The sequence below is a fragment of the Spinacia oleracea genome, chromosome 6 (assembly GCF_020520425.1).
Source record: "Spinacia oleracea cultivar Varoflay chromosome 6, BTI_SOV_V1, whole genome shotgun sequence".
Lineage (NCBI taxonomy): Eukaryota > Viridiplantae > Streptophyta > Magnoliopsida > Caryophyllales > Amaranthaceae > Spinacia > Spinacia oleracea.
Genome location: NC_079492.1, coordinates 81,310,566 through 81,328,321, shown reverse-complemented (window position 1 = coordinate 81,328,321; position 17,756 = coordinate 81,310,566). Strand labels below are relative to the sequence as shown.

Sequence of the window (17,756 nt, the reverse complement as noted above, 5' to 3'; positions counted from 1 at the left end):
AAGCCATCCTTTTTGTGGGAAGAGAAACGAGTCACCACACGAGCACCTAAAACAATTCGAACACTATTGTGATACAATCAAACACAATGGTGTGACTTCGGACTATGTGCGGTTGACTCTATTCCGTTTCTCTCTCCTAGGGCGAGCTAGCGATTGGCTTGACAAGGAGGTCAAGCCAAATTCACTTCGAACTTGGAATGAAGTGACAAGCGCATTTTTGAGCAAGTTCTACTCTCATGGCAAGACGGCGGAATATCGCCACAAAATTCAATCATTTGAGCACAAGCGGGATGAATCGCTTTTTAAAGCTTGGGACCGATTCAAAGAATACAAAAGGGAGTGCCCTCACCATGAGATCCCTAAGTGGTTGCTACTCCAAACCTTGTACTTGGGATTGAGCCCAACCTCCAAGACGAGTCTAGATGCGGGGGCGGGTGGTCCCATAATGAACAAGACCGAAGATCAAATCGAAGAGATAATTGAGGATGTGGTCCAAAATTATCAAGCTTGGCACGTTGGTACAAGGAACTATGATAGCAAGGGTAGGAGTGATGATGGTAAAGGGTCGGTATATGCTATGGAGCAAGCACGGGTCATTTAGAAGCTTAGCTCGAGATTGGAAAAGCTAGAGAGCACACCAAGTCAACCACCATCGCCATCTACAATTCCACCGCCTTCGGCTACTCTTCTCACCAAGGGGAAGAGCAAGGTGAGTTCCTATGACACAATGCCTCCGGGCACATCTTTTTGTGATAATTCTCAAGATTTTGGTCATTTCCCCAATGCTTGTCCTTTGGTGCATAATGTGTCTTATGTGGATTATGGTCCTTCTTGTGAAGGTGATTTTGAGATGGAATATGCCCATGCTTTGAATGAGAGGTCTAGAAATGATAACCCCAATAATCAAAACTTTGTTAGGCAAGCACCTAGAGGGCCCCCTATGTATGTATCCTACCAAGGCTATGGCCAAGGAGGTGGGTATGATAGTCAAGGCCGAGGTGGCTATAGAGCGCAAGGCTATCAAGGCCAAGCACCCTATGGTAAATCTCATGGTCTTGGCAATCAAGCCCAATACAATCAAGGTAGTTATAATCCTAACCACCAAGGTGGAAGGGGTTACAACTACTCTTATGGGCAATTTACGGGTGCCTCTAGTGGGGGTTATCCTTTGAACTCGGGAGGTCCATATGGTGTTTCTCAATTTCCACCTCCCGGATTCAATGGACCGAGGACCTATGGAATCCAATTCCAACCAAACCTTAGTGGTTATGGCAATGCACCTCCACCGCTCCCGCCTCCTAAGTCTAACCTTGAGGCTCTCATGGAGTCGTTCGTGGGGGCACAAGTCAAGAAAAATGTTGATTTTGAGGATGGATTTAAGCAATCCAACACTCACTTGAAGATGATTGAAACCCAATTAGCTCAACTTCCTAATACCATTAAGGAACATCATGTGCATACTAGTCTCCCACCCCAAAGTCAAGCTCCAAAGCAAATGAATGCCATAGTGACAAGGAGTGGGAGTATTTTAGATGATGTTCCTAGAGCTAATAAGGTTTCTAAGTCCAATGGGAAGGATCAAGAGGGTGTCGTTGAGTCTAGCGACAATGATGTGGTAGAAGAGGAGCCTCCCATCGATGATGTGGATAATACTCCTAGACCAAAAGAGGTAACTCTTCTACTCTCCCCACTCCTAAACTTCCCTATCCCCAAAGATTCATAAGGCATAATTTAGACGTGCAATTCTCAAAATTCCTTGATGTCCTTTGAAAATTGCATATCACTATCCCCTTTACGGATGCGTTGAAACAAATTCCAACCTACTCAAGATTTCTTAAGGACATCTTGAGTGGGAAGCGGGATTGCGACGTAAAGGACACGGTGAACCTCACCGAAAATTGTAGTGCTATTATTCTTAACCAAATGCCACCCAAACTCAAAGACCCGGGTAGTTTCTCTATCCCTTATGCTATTAAGAAGCTTAAAATAAGCATTGCCTTGTGTGATTTGGGTGCTACTGTTAGTCTAATGCCTTATTTGGTGTTCGCCAAGCTTGATGTTGGTGATCTTGTCCCAACCAACATTACATTGCAACTTGCCGACAGTTCGGTCAAATACCCTATTGGCAAGATTGAGGATGTACCCTTGAGAGTTGGTGGATTTGTGATCCCCGTCGATTTTGTGGTCCTAGACATAGATGAGGACGTGCATGTCCTATTATTCTTGGTCGCCCATTTTTGGCCATGGCGGGGTCCATTATTGATGTCAAGCAAGGGAAAATTACTTTGAAAGTTGGGAAGGATAGTTTGTTTTTTGACTTGAATAATCCCATGAGTTATCCTAGTTCTACTAATGAGAAATGTTTCTTGGTCGACTCTTTTGATCCCTTAGTGCATGACATGCATGAGCACTTGCTCACTACTAACGATCCACTTGAGTTTTCTCTTTTGAATAGAGAAGGCTTAGGTGATTTAGGGGTTGAAGACCCAACTACAAGGAACTATTGGATTCTACCTCACCTTGTGCTCAATCGGAGCAATGCTTGATTGTGCTTGATCGGAATGAAGCTTCGGATGATCATTAATTCCGAATCGGTAAGGAAGCTCCCAAGGTAGAGCTCAAACCTCTACCTTCGAGCTTAAGGTACGTCTTTCTCGGTCCGAATTCTTCTTACCCCGTTATTATCAACTCTACTTTGGATGATGAGCAAGTGCTCAAGCTCACTAATGTTTTGAAACGTCTTCAAAGGGATTTGGGCTACACCATTGGTGATTTGATAGGTGTTAGCCCAACACTTTGTATGCATCATATTGAGCTTGAGGACAATGCCGTCCCCCATCGTGAAAAGAAACGAAAGCTTAATCCACCTATGGGTGAGGTGGTTAAGAAGGAAATCATGAAACTTTTGGCGGTCGAGATCATCTATCCTATTTCTAATAGTCGATGGGTGTCCCCGATCCATGTTGTCCCAAGAAAGGTGGGATTACGGTAGTAAAGAATGCACAAGGAGAGCTCATTTCCACCCGGACGGTAACCGGGTGGCGTATGTGCATTGACTACCGCCAACTCAATCTTTCCACTAAGAAAGACCACTTCCCTTTACCATTTATTGATCAAATTCTTGAACGACTAACCAAACATAAGTATATTATCTTTCTTGATGGCTATTCTGGGTTTCCCCATAAACTCGGAAGACCAAGAGAAAACTACATTTACTTGCCCTTATGGGACATTTGCCTATAGGAGGATGCCATTCGGGCTTTGCAATGCCCCTGGGACGTTCCAAAGGTGCATGATGAGTATTTTTGGTGACATGCTCGAGGAAGAAATGGAGGTTTTCATGGATGACTTTTCGGTGGGAGGTGCCACCTATGATGAGTGCCTCATCAATCTCGGAAAGTGTCTTGAGAGGTGTGAGAAAGTTCACTTGGTGCTCAATTGGGAAAAATGCCACTTCATGGTGGAGGAAGGAATTGTTCTCGGGTACAAGCTCACCGTGGTATTGAGGTAGATAGAGCAAAAATCGAGGTCATAGAGAAGCTACCTCCCCCGGTCAATGTTAAGGGGATCCGGTCCTTTCTTGGGCATGCCGGATTCTATAGGCGGTTCATTAAAGATTTCTCATTGATTGCTCGGCCTCTCACCAACCTCCTCCAAAATGAGTTCGACTTTCACTTTGATGCCTCGTGCCTCAAGGCCTTCAACACAATCAAGAGTGCCCTTATTTCTACTCCTATAGTTCAAGCTCCGGATTGGTCTCTTCCTTTCGAGTTGATGTGTGACGTACGCAAGTGATTTCTTGGTTGGGGGGAGTCCTTGGTCAACGAAAGGACAAAAAGCTTCATGTGATATAATATATGTCCAAGACTCTTAATCAAGCACAATCCAATTACACCACGTCCGAGAAGGAGTTTCTCGCCATTGTGCATGCCTTTGAGAAATTTAGGACATACTTGGTGGGGTCGAAGACTATCGTGTACACGGATCATGCGGCTATCCGATATTTATGGTGAAGAAAGAGGCCAAACCTAGACTCATTCGTTGGGTGCTCCTCCTCAAAGAATTTGACATCGAAATTCGCGATAAAAAAGGAGCCGCGAATGTGGTGGCCGATCACCTCTCTAGGCTAGAACTTGGGGATGAGGCTACGGATGATGTGCCGATTGAAGATGCTTTGAGAGATGATACCTTGTTCATGGTTGGGAGTTCCCATATTCCTTGGTTTGTTGACATAGTGAATTACTTGGCTTGTGGGGCGATCCCCGAAGATCTCACAACTCAAGAGCGCCACAAGTTGAAGTATGATTCTAGGCGCTATATTTGGGATGAGCCCACATTGTTGAGACGGTGCCCGGATGGCCTTTTAAGGAGGTGTGTTCCGGATGTGGAGTTCACTAGTGTTCTTCATATGTGCCACTCCTGCCCTTGTGGTGGGCATATGGGAGGTGATAGAACCGCTTCCAAGATCCTTCAAAGTATGATGTGGTGGCCCACCCTTTTTCGGGATGCTTGGGCATTTGTCAAGAACGGGAAATATCTCCAAGAGACATGAGATGCCACAAAATCCTATCTTAGAGTTGGAGGTGTTCGATGTGTTGGTATCGACTTCATGGGTTCTTTCCGTTCTTCTTATGGCAATCCCTATACTCTTGTGGCGGTTGACTATGTTTCAAAGTGGGCGAAAGCTATTGCCTCACCCACCAATGATCACAAAGTGGTTATCAATCTCTTCAAGAAGACCATCTTTCCGCGTTTTGGGATTCCTAGGGCCTTGATTAGTGATGGAGGGTCCCACTTTGCCCATGGGAAGTTCAAGACCCTCTTGCGGAAGTATGGTGTTCATCACAAAGTTGGTGTGGGTTATCATCCTCAAACTAGCGGCCAAGTGGAAGTTACCAATCGGGAAATCAAGTATATTCTCGAAAAGTCGGTTGCCAAAAACCGGAAGGATTGGTCCATCAAGCTTGATGACGCCTTATGGGCGTATAGAACGACTTTCAAAACGCCGATCGGGATGACTCCTTACAAGCTTGTTTACGGCAAGAATTGCCACTTGCCGGTTGAGCTTGAGCACAAGGCCTTGTGGGCCATCAAAACTTTGAATTTCGAGCTAACTAGTGCGGGTGAGCGGCGCTTGCTTGATCTCCACGAGCTAGAGGAGCTCCGCATGAATGCCTATGTGTAGACACCTACTTTTGTCCCCATTCCCGAAAGGGAAGGTTCGATGATAAGAACATAAATCTCCACTTGGAAACGCATCTCCTATAAAATAAACGAATCTCAATCACCATTTCATTTCAGCCAAAGCTACTATTTATAGAAACCTGCTAAGAATAGTAACTGCCGTAAAAGGTAGTTGTTAAAAGTGGCAAAGTCATAAAAGATAGAAACCTGTCAGAATTAGGTGTTGCACTCCAACATAAATCCTAAAAGAGATAGAATTTGCATTCCTGGTATAATTCGAAAATAAGAGTTACGTATTAATTAAATTCCTAACGAACCTAGAGTTTGTAACGGGCCCAGACGCATTCCGTCATAAAGTTAATACGCACTAAAAGACTCGGATAAATCTCAAAAGATCCGTGTTCAAAGAGTCCAAATCTGACAAAGAACTCGGCCCAGATCCCATTTTCAACGCCTGGATCTGGGCGCCGAAATCTTCGGCGCCCAGCCCTGGGCGCTGAAAATGCCTGGGGCCGTTTTATTCCCGGATTCTTTTTGGATTCGTATCTTAAAACTTATATTTCCACACACCCTTTTCCTATAAATACAGCCTAAAACCGACGTGAAAAAGAACACACAATTCCATAATCTGAGTATTGACTCTAGCCTTAAGCCTAAGCCTCACGCTGCGAAATTGATCCAGCGTTCTGTCGCAATCGACCCAAAAGTCGAACAAAACGCATCCTGCCCCTTGTAGCTTGATGAATTAAGCCTAAATACTGGAACATTGCTTAGAAACCCGAGATTCGTTAAATAAAAGGAGAAATAGCAAAGCCAAGTGGTTAGTTTCCTGAGAACCACAACGCACCTCTCAAGGGTGCGTTGTAATGTGTCCCTCATATGATTTAATCGCTTTCATCACCCTTTTATAAAATTGTCAAACTATTAACTTGATTGATCTATCACGCCTAATAAGATAATACCTTGGACAATTGGATTATCATGCTAGGTACCTTAAATCAATCTAAATAAGATAATCACGATCGATTTAGTGTTATGTGTTGCAGATTGCTAAAATCAATCCAGAATAGTTTAATAGTTTAACGCATGTCCCTTCAATTATTTATGCTGAGCTAGTAAGGAAAACCTGCCTCTGGAGTATTATCGATGAGCACTCTTCTCGGTAGCTACAGTCCCCCGAACTCTCAATCTCTGCCCTGCGGGTGTACGTTGAGCGATCCCTACACCAGGGATCACAAGGGAACCTATGGCCGTCGTGGTCGAACATAATTGCACTCCCTTTATGTCACGATAACCGGGTTTTGTCAGTTTTTCTCATTGTCATTAAAAACTTAATGGCGACTCCTATATTACTAGTCGATTGGGTGTAAACTCACAGGAAATCCAATTACACTTGATCTGACGACGTCACGCCCACGAGGGACGAGGTCATGCATTAGCCTCGTGCTTTTTCGACCCCCTCACAGTGGCGACTCCACTGGGGATGTTAATGAAATACTCGTGCTCGTAGGTAATCAAAATAGCCGAAGGGTGAAACGATCCTACCGCGCGTTTATTTCCCTATCAAGTTGGGACGACCTGAAAATCAGCATATTAATGTGAACGGACAGAACCGCATAACGAATCTTGGCTCCCTTGGCATGTTTCATCTCGGGAGTTGGGAATAAGGATACCCATCGCCACCCGGGGGGTGCAAACGCTTCGAATGTTGTCCACTCGGCACTTTCGCTAGTAGTACACCTATCCCAAACCCAATCGCTCGCCCACTAGGTACCTCTCATTGGTGCATGCCCCCTTGGCTTACATCGTGATTGGCCTCTTGGGACGAAATTCGCTCGTGAACGCACTACCTCGACCGGGGCATGTTTTGGATCGACGATAGAAGCGGTACCAAGTAGGCGGAAATATTACCCATAGAAGCCTATCATAAACTACGTGACATATTATTTTGCTTCATGTTGTAATGTTAGTTACGTGTAGCGAATTATGTGATTGTGTGTGACAAATAATACTAGAAAACCAACGACCCTAAAAATTGCCCAAACATTCATAAACACCAATTGGCCAAAGAGTTATACCAAAATATGTGTTCCGTAGCCCCGGGCGATCGCCACAAAAATAAGCGACGCCCAGGACAGCCTGTAACGGATCCCACAATGCTGCACAACGCGTAAAGGACGTTATTAGGCGAGCACGCAAAATTAAGTCGTATATACGAAAAAGGATACGCGAACAGAATACGAGTACCAGTCAGGGACGCATTTTCAGCGCCCCAGGCTGGGCGCCAATCATTTTCAACGCCCAGAGCTGGGCGCTGAAGTTGCTGCCTGGCCTTTTGGTCAGGCACATCAGCCTCGGTACCTGCGCATAGAGAATACGTAGCAATAAAAAATTCGTAACAAATTTGCTTCGAGGACGTATGAAAAAAGGCGCTCGATTCTAAGAACGACTTATAAAATAAATAACTCCTTGTGTCGTTGTTAGGCTTCCTATAACGACTACGTTCGACACTAAAACCGAGCATGCTGATTAAAATAACCTTGAATGTCACACGGGCAAAGATTTTCGAAAATATAAAAGAATTCAAAGTGCACACACAATAGTCTAAATATACTAGTCCGACTTAAGGGTAGTCATAAAGTGTCGAAAAGGCCAACTCATGAAATAAACTAATGTGTCTCCTACTCCATAATGTTGATACAGGGCCCCTGAATACCTACCCGTGATAGCCATCAAGGATCGTAATGGAAGTAGCATATCCTGAGCATCTACGCCTAGAGGTCGCACAAACCCAAGAGATGCATGCTCTGGGACACGACTCTCTACGTTCTAAAAGGTCACTCGCCTCAAAGAACTGCACAATGCCAAAAGCCTCCCCCAACGCACATGCTTTCGGGCTGTTGTTTGGGTTAGAAAAGAAAAGAACAAGGAACAAAACAGAAATCATGGCATTGGCCCTTCAAGATGAATTATTTGATCCCACTAAACTGATCGCTCCATCACCCCTAAAGGTCGACCAAACCCAACAAGGGTGGCGCAAGACCTTCAAATGGACTAATGCTCGTGGAATGATGTTCAAGATATCTACGGGAGACTCGGATACGCACTAAAAGACTCGGATAAATCTCAAAAGCTCCGTGTTCTAAGAGTCCAAATCTGACAAAGAACTCGGCCCAGATCCCATTTTCAACGCCTGGATCTGGGCGCCGAAATCTTCGGCGCCCAGCCCTGGGCGCTGAAAATGCCTGGGGCCGTTTTATTCCCGGATTCTTTTTGGATTGGTATCTTAAAACCTATCTTTCCACACACCCTTTTCCTATAAATACAGCCTAAAATCGACGTGAAAAAGAACACACAATTCCATAATCTGAGTATTGACTCTAGCCTTAAGCCTAAGCCTCACGCTGCGAATTGATCCAGCGTTCTGTCGCAATCGACCCAAAAGTCGAACAGAACGCATCCTGCCCCTTGTAGCGTGATGAATTAAGCCTAAATACTGGAACATTTCTTAGAAACCCGAGATTCGTTAAATAAAAGGAGAAATAGCAAAGCCAAGTGGTTAGTTTTCTGAGAACCACAACGCACCTCTCAAGGGTGCGTTGTAATGTGTCCCTCATATTATTTAATCGCTTTCATCACCCTTTTATAAAATTGACAAACTATTAACTTGATTGATCTATCACGCTTAATAAGATAATACCTTGGACAATTGAATTATCTCTACCCTGCGGGTGTATGTTGAGAGATCCCCACACCAGGCATCACAAGGGAACCTATGGCCGTCGTGGTCGAACATAATTGCACTCCCTTTATGTCACGATAACCGGGTTTTGTCAGTTTTTCTCATTGTCGTTAATAACTGAATGGCGACTCCTATATTACTAGTCGATTGGGTGTAAACTCACAGGAAATCCAATTACACTAGATCTGACGACGTCACGCCCACGAGGGACGAGGTCATGCATTAGCCTCGTGCTTTTTCGACCCCCTCACACTATGACTCGGCGAGCATCTACAAAGCTCGTTCTAAACAATATCATGACACTAGGATTGAAAAGAGAGAGTTCCAGGAGGGGGAGAAGGTCCTCCTTTATAACTCCCGCATGAAGTTATTCCCGGGAAAACTCAAGTCCCGGTGGAGCGGTCCGTTCAATGTTGTTCAGGTCTTTCCGCATGGTGCAATTGAGATTCAGAATGAAGATTCTGGGCCCTTCAAAGTGAAGGGTGATCGTTTTAGGTTATGATACATATAAACGAATATAAATCATGCGGAAAAACCATAAATGCCAGGATTCAAAATTAATTGCCACATAACAATTACCATAATTAGGATGCATACTCTTTCTAGCGTGCCCTCCCTTGCTGCGCCCGAACCGAACAAGAACAAGTCTTTAGGACTCCAAGTGTCGTCCCTCCATAGAAAGTCCGCAGCACGTCCGGATCCGCCTTAAGATTGACCAACTAGAATCGCCCTTAAGGTACTAATTTATTCACCTATTATGGGCAAGTGTATGACTGAATTTTTGCTCAAATTCTTACCTTTGAATACTTCAAACTCATTCTAAATTATGAGCCTTGATCTCATATTTATAGGCCATGGAATAAGAAATCGAATCCTACTAGGATACGAATTAATTAAATTAGAATCCTAGTAGAACTCTTATTTAATTAATTTATCTTTTAGGATTAGGAATTTAATCATCAAACGAATCCTATACGCTTTAGGTTTTGTATGTGAACACAAACACACAAGCACGCACAGCAGCCCCCGAGGGGCTCCATGCGCACGTGCGCGCAGAACCCGAGCAGCGACGCAGCCCACTCGGCCACATAGCACACGAGGCTGCCTGCCCCTTTGGCGCGCGCTGGGCCTGCCTTGCGGTGGGCCTGGCGCAGTCTTTGGCTGGGCATGTGTGGCGCGCTATTGCCTTGCTGGACGCGGGCCTGGCTTCGTGCTGGCCCTTCGTCTAGCAAACTCGTCCGATGCTAATTCGTACGACGCGCTTCTAATTAGTTTTCCGATTCCGGAATTCATTTCCGATATGAACAATATTTAACATTTCCGATTCCGGAATTAATTTCCATCTCGAACAAATATTTAATATTTCCATTTCCGGAATTACTTTCCTATTCCGATAATATTTCCGATTCGGACAATATTTCCGTTTCCGGCAATATTTCCGATTTCGGCAATATTTCCATTTCCGATAATATTTTCCGATACGTACCATGTTTCCGTTTCCGGCAATATCATCGTTTCCGGAGTATTCATTTATTTTCCTTTGAAGATCTTAGCTCCCACTGAAACTATGATCCGTCGATTCCGAATATCCATTAGATATAGTATTTAATGCCATTAAATACTTGATCAGTTTACGTACTATTTGTGTGACCCTACGGGTTCAGTCAAGAGTAAGTTGTGGATTAATATCATTAATCCACTTGAACTGAAGCGACCTCTAGCTAGGTATACAGTTCACTTGATCTCACTGAATTATTAACTTGTATAATTAATACTTAACCGTATTTATTAGACATACCATTAAATGCATACTTGGACCAAGGGCATTATTTCCTTCAGTCTCCCACTTGTCCTTAGGGACAAGTGTGCATTTCCTAATTCCTTTGTCGCTTGATGCTTACTCTTGAACATAAGGTTAGAGTTGTCATCCTTATTATGTCCAGAGGTGTTTCTCGGTTTCAGAGTTCAACTGATCAAATAAACAGATAATCATAACCTATGATTTATCTGAGCACGACCATGCATTTTACAGTTTCTAGCTCTCCGAGTGGCCTTGTACAACTTTCAGCATCTCATCCCTATTTATGGGAGGATAATCCCAATCTTGCAATCTTGAGATTAGACTTCGTTTGATAGGTGATTACCTGAGCGTTGCCTTTATAGCCTCCTTTTACGGTGCGACGGTTGACAACGTCAAAGTAAGCAGTTCCCAAAGTAAGTATCTATGCAAATGATTACGACATTGCCATATCCACATAGTTTAAGAAACAGAACTACTAGTCATCTTGCATTCTAGTCGTCTAACGTTTTCTATGCGTCCATCTTTATAGAAAACTTCGACCAGGGACCATTTTCAACTTTTGACATTCAAGTTCACTTGATAGACATTTCTTAGACACATGACTGATCCTGCCAGTCTATCTTGAATATATCGTCAAATTGAAGGACTCATCATTTAATAAACCACAAATTAAATGGAAAAATGAATTCTATTCATTAATGTGAATGATTAACCAATAATGTTTTACAAATTATTAAGCTCTAAATCTTTAAAACATTAAATAAGGACATCAAAGCCATTCTCCAACATGCTTGATTCCCATAGCTGCAGTGTGCGAGTTGTGCTTCGCCTGCGGCAGAGGTTTAGTCAATGGATCTGAGATGTTGTCATCAGTTCCAATCTTGCTTATCTCGACTTCTTTTCTTTCAACGAACTCTCGTAGAAGGTGAAATCTATGAAGTACATGCTTGACTCTCTGGTGGTGTCTAGGCTCCTTTGCCTGTGCAATAGCTCCATTATTATCACAATACAGAGCTATTGGTCCTTTAATGGAGGGGACTACACCAAGTTCACCTATGAACTTCCTTAGCCATATAGCTTCCTTTGCTGCTTCAAGCGCAGCAATGTACTCTGCTTCAGTTGTAGAATCCGCAATGGTGCTTTGCTTAGCACTTTTCCAGCTTACTGCACCTCCGTTGAGGCAGAAGACAAACCTAGACTGTGATCTGAAATCATCTTTGTCGGTTTGAAAACTTGCATCCGTATAGCCTTTAACAATTAATTCATCATCTCCACCATAGACCAGGAAGTCATCTTTGTGCCTTTTCAGGTACTTCAGAATGGTCTTGGCAGCAGTCCAATGTGCCTCTCCTGGGTCTGACTGGTATCTGCTCGTAGCACTGAGTGCATACGAAACATCCGAGTGTGTACATATCATAGCATACATTATTGAACCAATCAATGATGCATATGGAATCCCACTCATTCGTCAACGCTCATCAAGTGTTTTTGGGCACTGAGTCTTTCTTAAAGTCATTCCATGAGACATGGGTAGGTAGCCTCTCTTGGAGTCTGCCATCTTGAACCTTTCAAGAACCTTATTGATATAAGTGCTTTAACTAAGTCCAATCATCCGTTTAGATCTATCTCTGTAAATCTTGATGCCCAATATGTACTGTGCTTCTCCTAGATCCTTCATCGAAAAACATTTCCCAAGCCAAATCTTGACAGAGTTCGACATAGGAATGTCATTTCCGATAAGTAATATGTCGTCGACATATAATACTAGAAAAGCAATTTTTCTCCCACTGACCTTCTTGTATACACAAGATTCGTCTGCGTTCTTGATGAAACCAAAGTCACTGACTGCTTCATCAAAACGTATATTCCAGCTCCTGGATGCCTGCTTCATTCCGTAGATTGATTTCTTAAGCTTGCATACCTTTTTAGCATTCTTTGGATCCTCAAAAACCTCAGGCTGTGTCATAAACACAGTTTCTGTTAAAACGCCGTTTAAGAAAGCGGTTTTGACATCCATCTGCCATATTTCATAATCGTAATATGCAGCGATTTCTAACATTATCCGAATAGACTTTAGCATTGCAACTGGTGATAAGGTTTCATCGTAATCCACACCGTGGACTTGCCTGTAACCTTTTGCAACCAATCTAGCTTTGAAAACTTCAAGTTTCCCATCCTTGTCCTTTTTCATTTTGAAAACCCATTTGACTCCTATGGCTTGGTAGCCATCTGGCAAATCGACCAAATCCCAAACTTGGTTTTCAGACATGGAGTCTAATTCAGATTGCATGGCTTCTTGCCATTGCTTGGAGCTAGGGCTCGTCATAGCTTGTTTGTAAGTCGCAGGTTCATCACTTTCATGTAATAGAACTTCATAGCTCTCGTTCGTCAAAATACCTAAGTACCTTTCCGGTTGAGATCTATATCTCTGCAATCTACGCGGGGTTACATTTCTAGATGGTCCTTGATTCTCACCAGATACTTCCAAAGATCTCTGAGTTTCATCCTGAATGTCATCTTGAACATTCTCTAGAGTTTGTTGTTCGACTCGAATTTCTTCGAGGTCTACTTTTCTCCCACTTGTCATTTTGGAAATGTGATCTCTTTCCAAAAGGATACCATCGCGAGAAACAAACACCTTGTTCTCAGATGTATTGTAGAAGTAATACCCCTTTGTTTCCTTTGGATAGCCCACAAGGATACATTTGTCAGATTTTGGATGAAGTTTGTCTGAAATTAATCGTTTGACGTATAATTCACATCCCCAAATCTTAAGAAAAGACACTTTTGGAGGCTTTTCAACAACTTTAGATGGAGCTCTATTTATAGTGAGTGCGGATGTATTTAGTGCATGTACCCAAAATTCTATTGGAAGTTCGGCATGACCCATTATTGATCTAACCATGTCTAGCAAGGTTCTATTCCTCCATTCCGACACACCGTTTCATTGTGGTGTACCAGGAGGAGTCAATTCTGATAGAATTCCACATTCTTTCAGATGGCCATCAAATTCATAGCTCAGATATTCACCGCCTCTATCAGACCGCAGTGCCTTAATCTTCTTGCCTAACTGATTCTCTACTTCACTCTAAAATTCCTTGAATTTGTCAAAGGATTCAGACTTATGCTTCATTAGGTAGACATAACCATATCTACTGAAGTCATCAGTGAAAGTGATAAAGCAGCTGAAACCACCTCTAGCATTTGTACTCATTGGTCCACATGCATATATCTGTATGGATTAAACCCAATAGTTCAGTTGCTCTTTCTCCAACTTTAGAGAAAGGTTGCTTTGTAATTTTGCCCAGTAAACATGATTCGCACTTACCATAATCCTCTAAGTCAAATGGTTCTAGAATTCCTTGCTTTTGAAGTCTTTCTATGCGTTTCAAGTTAATATGGCCTAATCGACAATGCCACATATAGGTGAGATCTGAATCATCCTTTTTGGCCTTTTTGGTATTTATGTTATAAACTTGTTTGTCGTGATTTAATAATCCATTGACTAACTAGCAGATCCATAAAACATCTTTTTAAAATAAAACAAACAACTATTGTCTTTTTTTGAAAAGGAAAATCCCTTAGCATCTAAGCAAGAAACAGAAATGATGTTTTTAGTAAGACTTGGAACATAGAAACAATCTTCCAGTTCCAAAACTAGCCTAGAGGGCAACGACAAATATTAAGTTCCTACAGCTAATGCAGCAATCCGTGCTCCATATCCCACTCGTAGGTCGACTTCACACTTAACCTTCTACTTCTTCTTAGTCCCTGTGAATTGGAACATAAGTGTGAGCTACAACCTGTATCTAATACCCAAGAAGTTGAAATAGCAAGTACACAGTCTATAACGAAAATACCTGAAGATGGAATGACTGTTCCGTTCTTCTGATCTTCCTTAAGCTTGAAGCAATCTCTCTTCTAATGCCCCTTCTTCTTGCAATAGAAGCATTCATATTCAGAAGTGGGTTGGCTCACCTTCTTCTTTTCAGATTTGGTGCCGCCTGGTTGCTTAGTCTGGCTAGCCTTGTTGCCACCTTTCTTAGCATTCCTCTTCTTACCAGATTTCTTGAACTTGCCCCCACGCACCATAAGCACATCTTGCTTATCACTTTTGAGCGTCTTTTCAGCGGTCTTCAGCAAACCGTGAAGCTCAATGAGCGTTTTATCCAGACTATTCATACTGTAGTTCAGCTTGAACTGATCATACCCGCTATGAAGAGAATTGAGGATGGTGTCTACAGCCATTTCCTGAGAGAATTGCTGATCCAGCCGACTCATATTCTCAATGAGTCCAATCATTTTGAGAACATGTGGACTTACAGGCTCGCCTTTCTTAAGCTTGGTCTCAAGAATTTGCCTATGAGTCTCGAATCTTTTGACTCGAGCCAGATCTTGGAACATGTTCTTTAACTCACTGATGATCGTGAAAGCATCTGAGTTGATGAATGTTTTCTGTAGATCTGCACTCATGGTTGCAAGCATTAGACATTTCACATCCTTGTTGGCATCAATCCAACTATTGAGGGTTGCCTGAGTGACCCCGTCGCCAGCGGCTTCGGGCATCGCCTCTTCCAGGACATACTCCTTTTCTTCCTGCATAAGAACTATTTGCAAGTTCCTCTGCCAGTCAAGGAAGTTTTTCCCGTTCAACTTCTCCTTTTCGAGAATTGATCGGATGTTGAATGAATTGTTGTTTGCCATAGTTAAATCTACAATTGAAAAAGAATAAACAAATAAATAATCATTCAAAATTTCTCTTAATAAACTTTAAATTCTAGCAAACATGCATAATTTATCATTTATTAAGCATTTTATTCAATTTATGTGTTCCGGCAGGTGTGAATAAAATGATTCCAAGACCCTTAAATCATTGAAGAATTAAGCACATTATGTATTTAGACTCAATTCTAAAATATTTTAGGTAAGCAAAGCCTTTTGCTAATAGTCTAGAAACTACTCTTGGTTGACAGGTACGTCTAAGAACTTATTAGGTAAACCTATCGCATTTGCCACAACATAAAAGGACTACTTACTTATATCGTTGAGTTTCACCAAAACTAACATGTACTCACAATTATTTGTGTACCTTACCCCTTTAGAATCAATAAGTAACACCTCGCTATGGCGTAAAACTATTACTATGATTGATGTAAAGGTTGACTAAGTAAGTGTTATTTTGGCATGGCACCTTTTAACTCAATTTTTAAGTTTGGAACTTAAGGCTCTTACTATGTTGGTTAGATTTTAAGTGAACTAAAATCCTTAATCATGCAACATAATCAAGCCATAATCTCATGCATAATTAAGACATATTTAAAGCAATAAATAACTTAAAACATGAATAATATATAAATGTGATCTAGTATGGCCCGACTTCATCTTGAAGCTTCAACTTCAAAGTCCGTCTTGAAAATGGATTGGAAACTCCGTCTTGAATTTCACCATGGGAGGCGCCATTTTCTTCAAATAGGATGAGCTATAATTAAACTAATTACAACTATTTTATGGTACGCATACCATATTGAAAAGCAATAAAATTTGGTACTTTTGACCAATATTACATTCAAATTAATGGTACGCAGACCATATTTTCTATCCTATTTGGGCCATACTAGGTACTTTTCAATAACCTGCAAAACAGTACATATACAATATATACCATTCACCCATTCATTATCATGAATGGCCCACATAGCTGGTTAGTAGAACATGTTATGCATCACATAAATATTTACAGCAATTAATCAAGGGCACCAATAATCTACCAATTATTCAGTCCTTATTAATTCTAATCAAGTTGTTTTAACCTTAAAGGAATGTAGACCTAATCAAGAGTTTATGACTAAAAATGCTCCCACTTAAACCAATAAATTCACATGCTTTACTAATTTTAAACATAAAAATGAATTTCCTAGACTAACCGGAAACATACAAATTTTATTAAAATTTAAAGCTCATATAAATTTATAATTGAATCCATTAATTTATTTTCAGTTGAATTAAAATGAATTTAAATTAATTCAAGGTTTTAATTTTAGTAAAATAATTAGTATAAATTAAAATTTATAATAATTGGATTATTCAAAATTAAATTCCGAGAAAACAACTTAAATTACGAATTTTAAAATAAATTAAAATCGTTTCCTAACTGAAAATTCAAAAATAAAATAAAAACGCATCAATCGTAACAAGACGAGGCACTTGGGCTTGTGCCCAAGCCCCATCGAGTCATGAGGTATGCGCGCCCCATCGAATGATCGCATGGCATCACACGAGCAGGCCACACGCATCGCAGCCAGCCCAGGCCACGCTGCGCGCAGCCTGCCTCACTCGACGCGTCTGGTTGCTTCGCTGGGCGCGGCAGCGCGCGCTGTGGCGCAGCACGCACGCTGCCCACACGCAACTGCTCGCCTGGCTCACACCAATGCCCATCGCCCATCGACCACTCGCCCACGCTACACACAACACTCGACACAAGGGCAGCGTGCTGCCTTGTGCTCATGTGCCATGGCCCTTGCTCGCTGCATTGTACCGCATGCGCGACGAGCTCCCTTGCTCGTCGTCGCATGCCCGCACTATACAACACCCCTTAAGGGTAACACGTAGCATCCATTGCTTTGTGCGTGCAAGTTTTATGAGCGAATTTCATAAAAATTAAAACTTTTATTTCAAAATTAATGACAAATTAATTAATCATATTAATTTCATAATTTTAGGGCGAAAAATCGAAAATTTATTAATCAATTAAATTCCGATTATCATGGATTCAAATCTAGGTCATAAAAATCTAAAATTTATCATAAATTAACAATTTTTATGGTGGTTTTTAATCATGGATACCTAATTAAATCGTTAATTAATTATGAAAATCAAATCAATTCTAAATTATTCAAATTTCAACAAATTAATTACAATTACAAATTAGGTTGTATAATTAACAAGCTTAGGCATTCAAATTTGTTAAACATATACAGTAGGTCAATCAAAAATTCAAGATTTAACAACAAGAATCGCAAATATTCAATT

General features: G+C 41.7%; 1 non-coding gene across 1 annotated transcript; it reads right to left on the bottom strand.

Annotated features, from left to right (window-relative positions):
- Positions 1-254: 254 nt before the first annotated feature.
- Positions 255-357, bottom strand: LOC130464606 (small nucleolar RNA R71). Its single transcript, XR_008924985.1, has one exon. It is a non-coding gene; the product is annotated as a small nucleolar RNA R71 (small nucleolar RNA).
- Between the last annotated feature and the right edge of the window lie 17,399 nt (positions 358-17,756).